The sequence below is a fragment of the Dreissena polymorpha genome, chromosome 10 (assembly GCF_020536995.1).
Source record: "Dreissena polymorpha isolate Duluth1 chromosome 10, UMN_Dpol_1.0, whole genome shotgun sequence".
NCBI lineage: Eukaryota > Metazoa > Mollusca > Bivalvia > Myida > Dreissenidae > Dreissena > Dreissena polymorpha.
Genome location: NC_068364.1, coordinates 29,619,513 through 29,636,702, shown reverse-complemented (window position 1 = coordinate 29,636,702; position 17,190 = coordinate 29,619,513). Strand labels below are relative to the sequence as shown.

General features: G+C 36.0%; 1 pseudogene; it reads right to left on the bottom strand.

Annotated features, from left to right (window-relative positions):
- Positions 1-17,190, bottom strand: part of LOC127849005 (inversin-like) — a 66,710-nt pseudogene that overhangs the window by 31,819 nt on the left and 17,701 nt on the right.

The following is a 17,190-nucleotide window of genomic DNA, read 5'->3' as shown; positions in this document are numbered from 1 at the left end:
AAAATATTCCCTTTTAATCAGTATGTTGGTTTATCGGTCAATAACAATATCACTTTGAACTTTGAATTATTTAAAAGTTATAACAAACATTAAATGTTCTCCGAACAAATGATTCGTAACACATATAACAGATTGATAGGAAGATATGAACAAATCAAGGTTGCTAGGTTGCCCGCCTAGAATGGTCCTGTTAGTATGGAAGTACTTGATATATAAATTTATTAGCCTGTCGGTGTTGTAAAGACATAAAATATTTTATGAATGTCTAAAAGCGTAGAATTATTTCGCATTTAGTAAAAGAAAGGCAACATATAACCCTAAAGTGGCTGACAAGAACTTGTGGCTGAATACAACTAAAAATAGGCATTATGCTTCTTGAAAATAAAAGTAAACATCATTATATATGACTTTTCTGATCATAAGTGTTATTTTTAGTGAATAGGGGAAATACATTTTCAAGAATAAACAATATAATTATAAATGTTTTGGCAAAGTGCATTATAGTATTATCATAGTACCAGTTTTGGTCTAAAAAGCCAGTAACATTTTTTAAAGTTCATAACCCCTTGCTGCAAAAAAAAATAATGAAAAATAGAATTTTCAGAGTAACCTATTAAAATAAAATAAAAACTGCTTTATTAGATCCTAGACATTATTTTTGCAATCATTTTTCATCAATTACAAATGTTTAAAGAAAAATTGTTTCATGCTACTCATGGTACCAGTTTTTTGTCGAAAATTAATTACATTTTTTAAAAATGCGTTACCCCTTGTTGCCAAAAAATTCATAAAAAATATGATTTTCAAAGATATCCTTTAAAACAAAAAGAAAATGCCTTCTTAAACCTTAAATATTATTCCTTCAAGCATTTTACATCAATAATTATTTATGTTTGAAAAATCATTGGTTCATGCTAAATACTGTTTGATATACTGTAAATAATATAACTACACATCCAAGTAGTGAGTCCATCAAACTATTGCAACCGAAACACCTGGTGTGCCAAGGCACCAGCCGAAAGTCAAATGCCTTCTGACTTAGTGCATTTTACTATTTATATTTGTATGCATTTGTATATGTTTGAAAAAATGTATAATCTTAAATGACATCTTCTGACCATGCATGTCCTAGATTTCAAAATCCAGGCCCTGGTCTGACACATTGGTAACATTAACGTTAAACTGTTACCAGGCTTCTGAATTTAATAAGCCAGGTCACAGGAAAAGGGCAGTCTAATCAGTATCCAATTAAACTATTTGTCATTGTCAGAAAACCGCTCTTAAGCAAACAGCTTTCAAGCAACTGCAGGCTGAACTGGATCTAAACTGGCCACAATCGCCTTAATGTCTCTTTTACTGGGATACAGTTCATTTAACTTTAAAGAGATCTTTTCACGTTTTGTTAAATTGACAAAAATTGAAAAAAGTTGTATCGGATTCGCAAATTTTTGTTTAAGTTATGTTATTTTTAGGAAACAGTATTACTGAACATTTACCATGGTCTAATATAGCCATTATATGCATCTTTTAACGATTTAAAATTATAAAGCGTTGCAACGCGAAACGATTGAATAATTTGGAGAGTTATGTTGTTGTTGTTTAATTGTGTGAAACTACGAAGATTGCTTATATTAAGTATAAAATACGTCAACCATTTATACTTGGCAGAAAAGTTGAGCAGGCTAATGGGTTTTTACTCCAGGACTAAGATTGCCACTGGTTCAAGCCCTGCGGCGGACTACTTTTTTTTTAAAGAATTTTATTCTGGATTTTTAACTGGAGCTTTTAAGATCCAATGTTTACATTTATCAATATAAAGCATTTAATGACTAACTTCAAAACATGTTAAAATCTGTGAAAAGGCCCCTTTAACATAATATCTACTCCTATAAATATGAGGTCGATATACATGGACTAAACGGTAAATTACGTCTAATTATTTAGACTATGATATCAACTACTTAAATAGAAAGAAGAAAGAATTCATACAAACCAGTAATATGAGTAAAGAGTTTGTAATCAATGTTGTATTTCAGGACAGCTTGGTGATATGCAAATCCCATATGAGCTGTTGATATCGGGTATCATAGCCATTCAATAAGTCGCAAAATGCTCGAACAAAATTTATAAAGCAAAATGTGACTTAAATTGATAACTAAAAATACCAGTATCATCAGTATGCCAGTTTTGCCTTGTCAATCTGTCGAGATCAAGAAAGTGCTTCATTTCACATTGAATATATCCTTCGAATTCCATTTATTGTTGCATTACTAAATAGCGAAACAAGCCAATTTAAGCTGTAAGAAAGTTTTGACACGAGTGTTATCAAGTCTCTCATGGGCGAAGCCATTGTTGTAGAAAGTGATCCATTCACATCGAATATATGCTTCGTATTCCATCCATTGTTGTCATTAGCGGAGATTTAGTGAATAAATAATTCATATATCATAAATGACAGCTTCTAAATAGCGAAACAAGCCAATTTATGCAGTAAGAAAGTTTTGAATCGAGACTCTCATGGGGGCGGCCATTGTTCAATGTTGAAACACGAACGACAACTCTGCTAGGAGAATGTTATCAACGAAGAGCAATCTCCTACGCAGTGGCGAATGCAAAAGGGAAGTAACTGAAAAATCGAGTTATCTCAATCGGACTGGCTTGGTCTTTAACATAGGTCGCCATTGTGAAGAATTTGTTTATGGTTATCATACCTTGGACGATGCTGTTACAGCATTGTCAAAAAGATAATCATTGTAAATGGGTAAAGTCAAACATGGTTTCATTTATATGTAAGTTTATCTGATTATAACCAGATTCATATTCATATTCTGCTGTATTATGTGTGTCACTCTGTACACTTTACTGTAGTAGCATGTTAGTGAAATTGATGATTTTAAAATGTATATATTAAAATAAAATTAGTACATTAAACAATAAAACTTCAAGTGTGAATGTTGTTTATAGTTGTTGATATTTTCCCCCAAACAGCCAACAAGGTGCTCAAATACAACCCCAAATCCGTGATATTCTGCTATTTTTTCCCCAATAAAAAGGTGAGGCTTTACCCCCTCCAAGTACAAAAACAACAACAACCTGGACCATGAGAGCACTAAACAGCCAACTAACAGACCAACAAAGAGTTGTTTAAAGTAAAACAAGCTCACTCCTATATACCCCCGTAAACTTCGTTTGTGGGGGTATAAAAAAAGGGATAAAGCAAGATTTGTTTTTCAATTTCTACCATTCTGATTAATACGTTTGCAACTCAAATAAGAATTATATTTACCAAAACTGCTGTCCGATTTGACATGTCTGTCTACAATCCTTATGAGTAATTTTACAAATTGTCAAGGTCACATGAAATATCAATGCCACATTTATTTGTCGTCCCATGCAGTCAGCACAAGCTAATCTTGGACAAAACTTTAGGCATCAAGCCCAATTTTCACAGAGCCATCATTATTTTATTCTGGTCTTATAGATAGATCAGTCCGCGCCACACGTTAACATAAAGGACAAACATGAAATTTTAAGGTAATCATGAGAAATGTCAAGGGCATACCTGTGCCGCCATTCTTGTCGACCTGCTGTATGTCCACGTTGTGTTTGAGGAAGGTCTCCAACACTTGGTCCGCCCCCTTGCCCGCTGCCCACATGAACGCCGTCCTGCCCTCCACATCTGCTTCCTCTGTCACATTGGCGCGAGACAGAAACACTTCAACTGTCTCCTGATTCGGATTTAATTGAGGTGTTTTTTATGTGCGTACAAAAATGATGTTTCCAAGCATGGCTTCTTGCTCCTAATTTTCTGCAAATAAAATAATGTATGATCTTACCTTTACAACGGCATCTTTCCTGATCTCAAAAAAATGTATTTTTTAACAAGAGGACAGCGCGCTCGACTATTCGAGTGCTTGACAGTATAACGTAAGCCATCATGGGGAAATTGTTCATATTCAATAATTTATTAGACGACCTTTCAAAAATAAAAAAAGGAAAAAATATAAAAACAAATTTGGGGGGGGGGGGGGGGGGGGGGGGGGTTGAGAGGGGGTATAATGTAGGGTGTGGTCATTTATTAGACAATCTTTCAAAAATAAAAAAAGGAGAAAAAAATTGTGGGGGGTGGGGTAGGGGAGGGGTGAGAGAGGGGTATAATGCGGTGTGGGGTAATTTATTAGATGATGTTAAAAAAAATGGGGGGGGGGGGTAGGTTGGGGGGGGGAAGGGAGGGGGGGGGAGAGGGGGGTATAATGTGGGCTGTGGTAATTTATTAGATGTTAAAAACAAAATGGGGGGGGGGGGCATGGGGGATGGTTGAGGGGGCAGGGAATCTGGATAGGGGCATGGCGTATTGTTTGGGTCGAATCCATTGTGGTATTCAGGTAAGTGTTGTTTTGTCAAAGTAATAATAAAATGTGATCATACATAAAGAAGTTATGGCAATTTAAGCAAAATGTTCAATTATCGAAGTGTAAAAGGGGCCATAATTATGTCAAAATGCTTGATACAATGGTCTGCTCTTATTTATAGGTTGGGGTCATGTTGGTAAACAAGTATGCAAAATATAAAAGCAATATGTCAAAGGATATAGGAAAAATTTGGGGTATTACGCAAAGTTTAACATAGATTTATCAATAATATGCATATTCTAAGTATAAAAGGGGCAATATTCTGTCAAAATGCTTGATACAGTTGTCTGCTCTTGTTTATAGGTTGGGGTCATGATGGTTAACAAGTATGCAAAATATGAAAGCAATATGTCAAGGGACATTGAAAATATTTGGGGTAGTACGCAAACTTTAACATTTGCTGCATATTCTAAGTGGAAAAGGGGCCATAATTATGAAAAAATGCTTGATAGAGTTGTCTGCTCTTGTTTATAGTTTGGGGTCATGTTGGTAAACAAGTATGCAAACAAGGGCTGTGTGTAAAACATGCATGCCCCCCATATGGGCGCTCCGTTGTAGTGACAGCCATTGTGTGAATATGTTTTGGTCACTGTGACCTTTACCTTTGACCTAGTGACCTGAAAATCAATAGGGGTCATCTGCGAGTCATGATCAATCTACCTATCAAGTTTCATGATCCTAGGCATAAGCGTTCTTGAGTTATCATCCGGAAACCATTTTACTTTTTCGGGTCACCGTGAACTTGACCTTTGACCTAGTGACCTGAAAATCAATAGGGGTCATCTGCGAGTCATGATCAATGTACCTATGAAGATTCATAATCCTAGGCATAAGCGTTCTTGAGTTATCATCCGGAAACCATTTTACTATTTCGGGTCACCATGACCTTGACCTTTGACCTAGTGACCTGAAAATCAATAGGGGTCATCTGCCAGCCATTATCAATCTACCTACGAAGATTCATGATCCAAGGCATAAGCGTTGTTGAGTTATCATCCGAAAACCATTTTACTATTTCGGGTCACTGTGACCTTGACCTTTGACCTAGTGACCTGAAAATCAATAGGCGTCATCTGCGAGTCATGGTCAATCTACCTATCAAGTTTCATGATCCTAGGCCTAAGCATTCTTGAGTTATCATCCGGAAACCGTTTTACTATTTCGGGTCACTGTGACCTTGACCTTTGACCTAGTGACCTGAAAATCAATAGAAGTCAACTGCTAGTCATGATCAATCTACCTATGAAGTTTACATGATCCTAGGCCTAAGCATTCTTGAGTTATCATCCGGAAACCATTTTACTATTTCGGGTCACCGTGACCTTGACCTTTGACCTAGTGACCTCAAAATCAATAGGAGTCATCTGCGAGTCATGATCAATGTACCTATGAAGTTTCAAGATCCTAGCCCCAAGCGTTCTTGAGTTATCATCCGGAAACCACCTGGTGGACGGACCGACCGACCGACCAACAGACCGACAGACCGACATGTGCAAAGCAATATACCCCCTCTTCTTCGAAGGGGGGCATAAATATGAAAGCAATATGTCAAGGGAAATGAAAATAATTGGGGTAGCACGAAAACTTTAACATTTGCAAGCTAACGGAAACAGAAACGCTGACGCCAGGGTGAGTAGGATAGCTCCACTATATATATTTTATATATAATAGTCGTGCTTTAAATAACAGCAAACGATTTGCTATTTAAGGCTAGATTAAAGGGTTTGCCCATGACAGGACACTTCCACGGTCTCCTGATTGAGTAAACTGGGCTAAATGAATGTGCATTAAGTGTCGTACAGGGTTAGCCTGTGCAGTCTGCACAGGCTAATTAGGGACAACACTATCCACCTAGACAGTTTTTGTGTTCAGAACAGACATGAACACTTCCACAGTCCCCTGAATGAGATACCCTTGTTGAATTAACGTAAGCTTTTAACTCAACTATGAATGGGATACGCTTGCTCACTTAACTAAAAGAGTCCCCACATGCTTATCAGGGATATGATTATTATCGTAACTAAAGCTGTTACAGTGTTTTTTTGGTCAAATTTAAGGCCGTTATTTGGCCCCATTTCCAATCTCAAATAGAATTATTTTCTTAATGACTGCCAACAATTCCCAATTAAAGGTGCAGAAAATGTGCTTTTGGAACAAAATACACGAAACTTTCCTTCATTTTGGTAATTTTTCGGACAGCCATTGGCACTTTTTACCTTCCATTGGGAAAGTGCCTTTCAGGGGAACTTTATAAAGAAGGTACAAATTGCTGGATATGCTTGTTAACTTAACTAAAGCTGTTAATCACATTCAAGGGAATATGATTAAGCATATATGGATCATTAGAGAAGAACAAAGTGTCTTGCACATCTGCACTTACACATGTAATAATGAGGACATTTTTGAAGTTTCAATTTTATTGCTTGACAAATGGGAAAGTAGTTCATTTCAAAAAACAATAATAGAGCTGTGCTCTGCGAAAACGGGGTTAAACGCATGTGAGTAAAGTGTCATCCCAGATTAGCCAGTGCAGTCTGCACAAGCTTATCAGGGAGAACACTGTCCACCTTCACTGAATTTTAGTTGAGAAGGGACTTCCCTTAATCGAAAAGAAAACATAAAATGTGAATGATTTGTCCCTGATTAGCTTGTGTGCACTGCACAGGCTAATCAGGGACAACACTTTACACACATGAATTAAGCCCACTTTTCCCAGAGCAACGTTTGTTTGCATACACTAGCCAAGTGGGTAATCTCAAAACATCAGTGTCATTAATTCAGATTTACATTTTTTATAAAAAATACATAATAATCATTATGTATTACCATTTGTAAATTAACTTCATGTTTAAAGAAAACTCTGATTTATAAGTGACCCACTCACGTCAAAGTTGTTTTGCGCTGCGTAGTGTAAAGGTGTGGCCCCGTTCTGGTCTGAACTCGAGAACTCCGCCTTGTTGTCCAGCAGCAGTGATACGATCTTTGAATGACCTGATAACGGATTTCAAGACTATTTTGAAAGTAAAAAAAATCTAGGACAACTGGGCTTTATGTAGGTGCATAAAGTATTTTATCCTATTACCAGATGAAAATCGATAGTATAACAATGATCGTATAAACTTAAGCTTTATACTATCGATATTTTTAGACCATGGTTTTCCGATCTCTATTTGAAGAACACTATATGGTTCAATGTGAGGTCATAGCAAACGATGACATTGAAGTAAACAAACACTTCGGAGTAAACTTGGGAAACCAGCGCTGTTTCTTCGTATTTTAAAGTATTTTTACTCTTTTTGAACGATAAACGACCACAAAATAATAGGATAAATAGAATATTATGTGAGTGTCAGATAGAGATCAAGTTTATCATGCTTGGCTCGAAACTTTGTAGCGCTCGGCTACATGTTTCTCAGCCTTGCATGATAAACTTGATCTCTTTCCGACACTCACATAATATTCTCTATGTCTCAGATTAACCTATGCAGTTATGGAATTAACTTAGCAAAAATCCTGTTAATGCAAAAAGTGTCTCGACCCTGATGAGCCTGTGGGGTCTGCACAGACAAATCTGGAACAACACTTAACGCATATGCATTTAGCCCCATTTACCCATAGCTAGGCAATAGGTACAATAGTTGGTTTTACAATCTCAAACAGTGTTAGTTTTTTATTTTTTGTGGAGCTAATTGGGTTTTTTAAATGCAAAGAATGAAAATGAGCTTCGCTGTGCGAAAACCATGCTTATTTGGGAGTTCACTTTCAACTGGATTTTCCTTTAGAAGAGACTTCAATTAAACAAAAATTACAATTAAAGTGAAAAAAGTATCGTCCTTTGCAGACTGCACAGGCTAATCTGGGAGGACCCTTTATGCACATGAAAACCCTAGCAGTACTACACACATTATCAGGGGTGTGATTTAGCTGAAATCTGAGGGGAGGAAAATTCTGTATACTGTCTTTGACTAGGCGAATCACATGCATAACGCAATTATAAACCTAAAAACAGACATTTAAATAGAAACCATCTTAAACTATAACCAAACAAATTCACCGAACACAAACAAGGGGCAGTAACTCACCAAGTACAGCAGCCAAGTGTAGAGGGGTCCTGAACATGTTGTCCAGGGCAGAAACATTGCAGTTGTCAACAGCGACCTGAAAGCAATTTGTGTACCAATTGATGTAATCACAAAGTTGCCTTTTGATAGAAAAGTCCTACAGCTATTCCCATCAATTAAAATAGTATGGCGTTTAAAGATACACAATTCAATTAAGAATGTAAGGAATCTCTGATGGAAGAGTGCCAAATATCTGAGTCAATCTCTTAGGTATTAAAATCTAGAGCAAAAGAGGATATTTGTTCATGTTAGTGTAAGATCGTTTGTTATTTCACGAGTGATCATAGAAAATATATTTCCACGAGTGGCGCAGCAACGAGTCAAAATATTATTTTTCTATGATCACGAGTGAAATTACAACCGATCTTACACTGACATGAACAAATTTTCTGTTTCTTTTATGCCCCTTTTTCATGAAAATAAATAACAGCTGTTTCCCTTTCGCTGAAAAGTTACCCCTTCTCCTGTGGCGTGCCTCAATACAGTTCAAATCACATAATGACGTTATTAGTGTGACGAAATGACGTCATTATACCAGCGAAATTCTCCAGTTAAACTCTTTTAAAATCTAAATAAACAGTGAAAAAGCATAAAATAAAAAGAAAATATGTTGGATTCGGTGGAATGTAGATTTTAATTCACTCGTGATATGCATAATTATTTATGATAATCTAAAAATAGAAAAGGGAGTTCAGAAAATGTGTTCTTCTCACTGGTGAAAAGAACAATGTATTTATTTTCACTGCTTTTATTTTACTATAGAAATGTCAAATTTTATCAATAGGTATAAAAGAAAAGAAAAGTTATTCTGATTGGATAATTTGATCACATGACCTGTTGTTTTTTATCTTCATATGAACCCACAAATAAAAAAAATATTCAAAAAGTTGCCAAATAACATCAATATTTTTCTAAAATTGCATAGATGTTGCTTATAATTTGTTATTGGTGATCATATCACATTAATTGTCATTTATTATTATTAGTCTATTATATTTGCAATTACCAAGCTGGCTGTAACAAACTAACTCATAATTTGAAGCAATCATAAAATAAAAAAATAAATAAAGCCATGTTGTTTTTTTACACTTTCAACATGTTGCATCTGTGGCATAGTGACATCTGTTTAAGCCAGTCAAAAATTATCATTTAAACACACGTCTTTGTTTATTGGTCATGGTGTCAACAGTGGCTGTTGTTGGTTGTTGAATACAGTGAGTTGTTTAACATTGCTGAGACATGTTGAAAACAGGACAAGTGGACAGTACTTTGGTCACTTAATGCAGGTAGATGTTTAAAACAAGTGAGCCATGTCCTGGGAAGACTAGGCTACAAGCATGTGCGTAATGTGTTGCTCCAGATTAGGCGGAAAGTGTCGTACCTGTGCTGGACCCAGTTTGGGCACATGTATTAAGTCCAGTTTTCCTAGGTTTTAAAGGTTGTAAGCTTAGGTTTGGCAATTTACTAGCTGAGTGTAACTAATTATTTTAATATTTGAAGCATAAATGACAAATAAAAATACAGGTAGTCGATTTATACAAGCAGACCATATACTGAGAAAACTAGGCTTAAAGCATGTGCGTAATGTGTTGCTCCAGATTAGGCAAAAAGTGTTGTACCTTTGCGGGATCACACTTTGGGCACATGTATCCAGTCCAATTTTTCTAGAACAAGGTTTAAATGTTGTTAGCACAGGTTGGTACTGTACTCACCAGTGCCTTAACGACGGCCTCGTTACCATCGGCAACCACTAAATGAAGGGCAGTCCTTCCCTCATAATCCTGCCAGTTTATAACACTCGGGGTTGTGTCCTACGAAATAAAGTATCAGAAATATATTATGAGGTTTGATCTGGGAAAACTCGTTCAATAGAAACAACTTCAATAAATTGAAGTAATTTGTATAAATATGCAAAATTGTCACTCTGATAAAACAGGGCTTAATGCATGTGGGTAAAGTGCCATCCCAGAATAGCCTGTGCAGTCTACACAGGCTTATCAGGGACAACACTTTTTGATTTTATGGAATTTTGTGTTTTTTAAGTCCAGTCCAGGCAGAAAGTGTTGTCCCTGTTTAGCCTGTGCAGACTGAGCACGCTAATCTGGGCTGAAACTTTACACAATGCGCTTAATACATGTAGTTTTATTTCAAAGCCATTCTACTTGATAATACTCATAACAGAAATGTGTGTTGTTTTTTTGAATATATTTATATGACAAGTTGACTTTAGCCTTAAATCATGACTTTTATTTTATTTTACCCTATTTAGAATTTAACTAAGTCTAACTCTTTTGAATTTGTGTCACAAACATATTTGCATATTAAAAACCAAATTGGAGGAACTTAAGTTTGAATGACTAAACATTACCCAACCAAATAATGCCATTTTTTATTTTTACATCATGTAAATAAGCAGAAAAACTGTTTCCTCTGACTTACAAATACCATCTTTTAACAACTTTCAATGACAGTTAAAAAAATGAGCCACAGTTACCAAAATGAGCCACAGTTACCAACAACAGCTCCGCAATCGGAGAACTAGTGACCCCAATTTCAATAGGGGTCATCTACTGTCCAAGGCCATGTTAAGGTAGCGCACCCGTAATGGGCACCTTTCCAAATATAATCTTATGTATTATTTTCTTAATCGGCATCGTTTCACTGAACTAAATTGCACATTTTTAGGTAGACTTTCCATGCTTTTTAAAAACATATACACATGTACTGATTTTTTCAAAACCACCCCCACGCTCTGCTTTTTCCAGTTTATTTGCACCCCTGGGGTATATGAAAGTTCCATAATTCATCCAGATTTCCAAACATGGGCATGCAGTTGGTGTGTACAGATGCAGTAAAGGTGTTTTAAGTTTAATCAAGATGAAATAAGTATTCTTTTACTGACATTTATTTTTATAACTTGTTATCTATGGAAGAGCGACATGAAATGTAAGTGGTTTCAGCCAAGTAGAAATTGGTTTGGTTAAAAACAAAGTGTCATTAAATTCAAAATAGTATCATTTAAGTAATATTTTGAACTTAGTTTTTATAGATACACTATATACAGGAAAAATACCAAGAAATAGACAGATTTACCGTTTACTTTTTGAAATAAAAATAAAAATGCAACATGCATGATTCGTATTTTCAGCAGTAAATCACCCAATTTAGCCATAACGTTGTTTTAATTTTAAAAATTGAAGAATGTACATAAAAATTGCAACATATTTAACTGTAAACATAGCTTATATGCTATTTTAAATCAAATTACATTATAAAAGAAATAAAAAGCGTCGCAAAAAGTATGCAATGTCGGAAGGATTTGAACCTACGCGGAAAGATCTCAAAAGATTTCTAGTCTATCGCCTTAACCACTCGACCACGACAACTTCACATTCGTGCGTGCTTAAAGTAGATATCCATAAGTACACAGGTAAAAAGGCTCTTCGATCTTATAAGAAATTGCGGGAAATCATTACGGGTGCGCTACCTTAAGTATCAAGACAATCGTTCAATTCGTTGACAAGTTATTGACTGGAAGACACAAATAGAAAAGACCGACGACAGACAGACCGACAGACATCCAGCACAACAATGTAACCCCTCTTCTTTGAAGGGCGGCATAAAAATGAGCAACCATTTCCAAAATGAACCACTGTAACAAAAATGAGCCACAATTAACAAAATGAGCTACTGTCACCAAAAATAAGCCACGAGTTACCAAAATGAGCCACAGCTCCAAAATGAGGCACAGATACAAAATGAGCCACTATAACAACAAGAGCACCGCCTTGCGGGTGCAGACCGCTCATCTATTTTCTTTTTAAAGGTGAAGGGACTCTCATTTTCAATCACAAAGGAGGGAGGAGTGGAGTGAAGAGGGGTGTATAGTGTGGGGTTGTGGACATTTATTACATTATCTTCCAAAAAAGCGAAAAAAAAAAAAAAAAAAAAAAAAATCAGGGGGGGGGGGGGGGGTTGGGGGGGCGATGGGGGGGGGGGGTTTTGGGTGCGATGGTTGGACGGTATTTCAAACATAACCATTTTTTTAAAAAAAATGGGGGGGGGGGTATAGTGTGAGGGTGTGTGGTGGTAATTTGTGAGATGATCTTAAAAAAAAAAAATAAAAAAAAAAAAAAAAAAAAATTGGGGGGGGGGGGGGTGGGGTGGGGGGGGTGGGGTGGGGGTATAGTGTGAGGGTGTGGTGGTCATTTGTGAGATGATCTTAAAAAAAAAAACAAAAAAAAACAACAAAAAAATAGGGGTGGGGGAGGGGGGGGGAGGGGGGGAGGGGAGGGCACGGGGGATGGTTTGGGTGGAGTCTATTGTGGTATGTCAGGTAAGAGTAGTTTCATCAAAGTATCAATCAAATCTAATCATAAATAAAGAAGTTATGGCAATTTTAGCAAAATTTAATAATTTGACCTTGAGAGTCAAGGTCATTCAAAGGTCAAAGTAAAATTAAAGTTGCCAGGTACAGTAACCTCATGATAGCATGTAAGTATTTGAAGTTTGAAAGCAATAGCCTTGATACTTAAGAAGTAAAGTGGATCGAAACACAAAATTTAACCATATATTAAAAGTTACTAAGTCAAAAAAGGGCCATAATTTCGTAACAATGACAACCAGAGTTATGCAACTTGTCCTTTTACTGTACCCTTATGATAGTTTGTGAGTGTTCCAAGTATGAAAGCAATATCTATGATACTTTAGGGGTAAAGTGGACCAAAACATAAATCTTAACCAAATTTTCAATTTTCTAAGTATAAAGGGCCCATAATTCCGTTCAAATGCCAGTCAGAGTTACATAACTTTGCCTGCACGGTCCCCTTATGATAGTTCATAAATCTTGCAAGTATGAAAGCAATAGCTTTGATACTGTAGGAATAAAGTGGACCTAAACACAAAACTTAATCAAATTTTCAATTTTCTAAGTATAAAAAGGGCACATAATTCTGTCAAAATGCCAGTCAGAGTTACATTACTTTGCCTGCACAGTCCCCTTATGATAGTTAGTAAGTGTTGCAAGTATGAAAGCAATAGCTTTAATGCTTAAGGAATAAAATGGACCTAAACACAAAACTTAACCAAAATTGTCAATTTTCTAAGTATAAAAAGGGCACATAATTCTGTCAAAATGCATGCCAGAGTTATCTAAATTTGCCTGCCCAGTCCCCTCATGATAGTAAGTAAGTGTACCAAGTTTGAATGCAATAGCATTGATACTTACTGAGAAAAGTGGAACTAAACGCAAAACTTAACCAAAATTTTCTATTTTTTAAGTATAAAAAGGGCACATAATTCTGTCAAAATGCACGCCAGAGTTATCTAACTTTGCCTGCCCAGTCCCCTCATGATAGTAAGTAAGTGTACCAAGTTTGAATGCAATAGCATTGATACTTTCTGAGAAAAGTGGACCTAAACGCAAAACTTAACCGGACGCCGACGCCAACGCCGACGCCGACACCAAGGTGATGACAATAGCTCATAATTTTTTTTCAAAAAATAGATGAGCTAAAAATGAGCCACAGTTACCGAAATAACCCACAGTTCCAAAATGAGCCACATATACCAAAATGAACTACAGTAACAAAAAATTAGCCACAGTTACCAAAAATGAGCAACAGTTAACAAAATAACCCAGTTACCAAAATGAGCCACAGTTACCAAAACAAGCGACAGTAACCAAAAATTAGCAACATTTACCAAAATAACCCACAGTTACCTATATGAGCTAAAGATACAAAATGAGCCACAGTAACCAAAAATTAGAAACAGTTACCAAAATGAGCCACAGCTACCAAAATGTGTCACAGTTACCAAAATGAGCCAATGTTACCAAAAATAAGCCACAGTAACCAAAATGAGCTACAGTTACAAAATTAATAACAGTTACCAAAATGAGCCTGACGCAGTTGACAGCCTCCGCATCTCGACTACTTGCTGCCCAATGGAGTGGCGTTTTTCCCTCAATGTCGGGGATGTCTATGTTCGAGTCCTGAGATGAAAAAGATAAAACGCTGAGCTTTTATCAGAGTATAAAATATTAAAATTGTTACACATGTATGCATTTTTTGACCACACATACATATTGGAAAAAGGGTTAGAACTAAAGTTCTGCAACATTATAAAGAGTGTTTTACAGATCTTATATTACAAATAGATAACACTCCTATTGTTGAAAAAACATAATTCATACATTGAAGGAACATAATTCATACATTGATTATCAAAAAACATTAGCCTGCCCTCTGTTCAAAATCCTAAATATCCTAAACATCATGTACATGTACTTTGAATGAAATTGCTTAACCAAGTATTTTCATCAAAATTTTCATTTAAAATTGATTGAACGTGCCCTTAACATGACTGCGTATACAACAAACCATTGTTCGGGTATATTGTTTATCTTTCATGTTCAATAACTATATTTTCTGATAAGCCAAAAATAAGTATAAAGTCTACCCTCTTTTAATTAACTTTACCTAATATAATAATTCTCACATTATCAACCGTACAAGATTAAACCAATCCTATAGGCTACACAATAATAAACCCTTTACCATTCAGATACGCACTTTGACGCATTTGTAGTCCCTTAGAATATATAAATGGGCCGTGCTCTGTTAAAAAGGGGTTTAATGCATGTGCATAAAGTGTCGTCACAGATTGCTGACTGCACAAGCTAATCTGGGACAACACTTTACGCACATGCATTAAACCCCCTTTTCACAGAGTGCTGTTCAATTTACTTTAAGATCTTTCTAAAAAGATTTACATTTCAAAGCTTTCATTTCCAGCTCTTAGATACTTATGAGCAACAAACAAAAATATAACTGAACAGACTGCCAGTTACTCGCAGGCTGTTCTGGTTTTATGCCGGTTGAACAAATCAAATTTCACTTTGCTTCTAAGCAGGAAAGCGTTAAAAAACGTGTTGACATAGGTAGACTAGTGTTTTTCACAAACCTGCTTGATCAGCATTTTCACATGTTCTAAATTCCCATACGATGCAGCCCAGTGTAATGCTGTCCTCTGAAAAAATACAAACAAAATGCAACTGAGCCATTCTTTTAAATTGTACATTGAAAGGTACAATCTACGCCAGAGCCAGATAGAAGATGTTATGTCCAGTGCTCCAGCTAGGAATAAAAAGGGCAGGGTGCTATTTTGTCCAAAGGGAACTGTTATGCACAAGGTCATATTATCCATATGGCATATTTTTTAATACCACATAAGTTATATATTTCAATCAAAATAAGCCTTGTTCTGGGAAAACAGTGCTTAATGCATGGGAGTAGTGTTACACAGACTTATCATGGATGGCATTTTCAGCTTACACTGAATTTTCTTTAATAACATACTTCCTTAAAATAAAGCAAGAGATTTGTTTGTCAGATATACAATGCCCCCTCATGCGCCACTTTGATTTTTTTTTTAACTTTGACCTTAAAGGATGACCTTGACCTTTCACCACTCAAAATGTGCAGCTCCATGAGAAACTCATGCATGCCAAATATCAAGTTGCTAGGTTCAATATTGCAAAAGTTATGAAGACGGTTAAATTTTTGGTTAAAGTTTTGGGACACACGGACACATACAATGACAGACAGGCCAAAAACAATATACCCCCGATTTTTTATCCGGAGGCATAAAAATCCATGAAAGCAAAAAGTGCCATCCCTGATTATTAGCCTGTGTGACCTGGTGCAACACTTAACGGCACATGCATTAAGCCCCGTTTTATCAGAATGAGGCTCCAATAAAACAGAGGCCTTCTTTTTCATCTAATATTGAAGCATACAACATTTATCAGAGTCACAGAAAAGATGTACAATTATATTTTTTTCAATAAATGTTGAACACTTGGAGTCAAATGACTCTGTGCATGAAAATCGCAGGGATCAGAATTAAGGGTGTCACTTTTACAGATTTTTCTAAACGTGTAAACGAAATGACATAAACGAAACGTTACCGTTTAAACGGTATCCCTAAGTCCGTTTAAAAAGAATCAGTACCATCGCATTTCCAAACCGAAAATAGTATTTTAAATTATTTCTGGAAGTAATATTCAGTGCATAGCCCATTCGCGCAATGACGTCATATTAAAACCATAAAATATTATAAAACAGACCATCCGAATCACCACATGAGTATTCGTCATTCTATAAAAACAATTTAAAGAACGTCGAAAATAATGTAAAATCAATGAAAAATACTGTTTCCGAAAACGACACTCCAAAACAAATGCACGTATTTTGCATATGAAATACAATGCGCATATTGTTTGACCGCAGAAAATGAAAAACCAGTTAACTAGCAAAAAACGTAATCAATACAGTGTTTTTTTTTCAGTTTTGGGGGAAGGGGGTCGAGTCCCGTGAGAGGGGGAAAATTCGCGCATTAAAGGGGAAAAGGGGGAAATTTCTATGCTTAGCTAGTAACAGTACAAAATCAAGTTTTAACACTATAATTCACCATACAGAGGGAGAAAAACATAATTCAAACTCTTTTATTCATTAACATGTTATGTTCATGTTCAAAGTTCAACATTTCTGGGCTTTTCAGCGAATTTATCAATTATTCTGGTGAGCCTGTTTCGCTGTGGCGTGCAAAGCAGGTTGAGCAAACTAAACAGTCTTTCAACACTCTCTTGACCG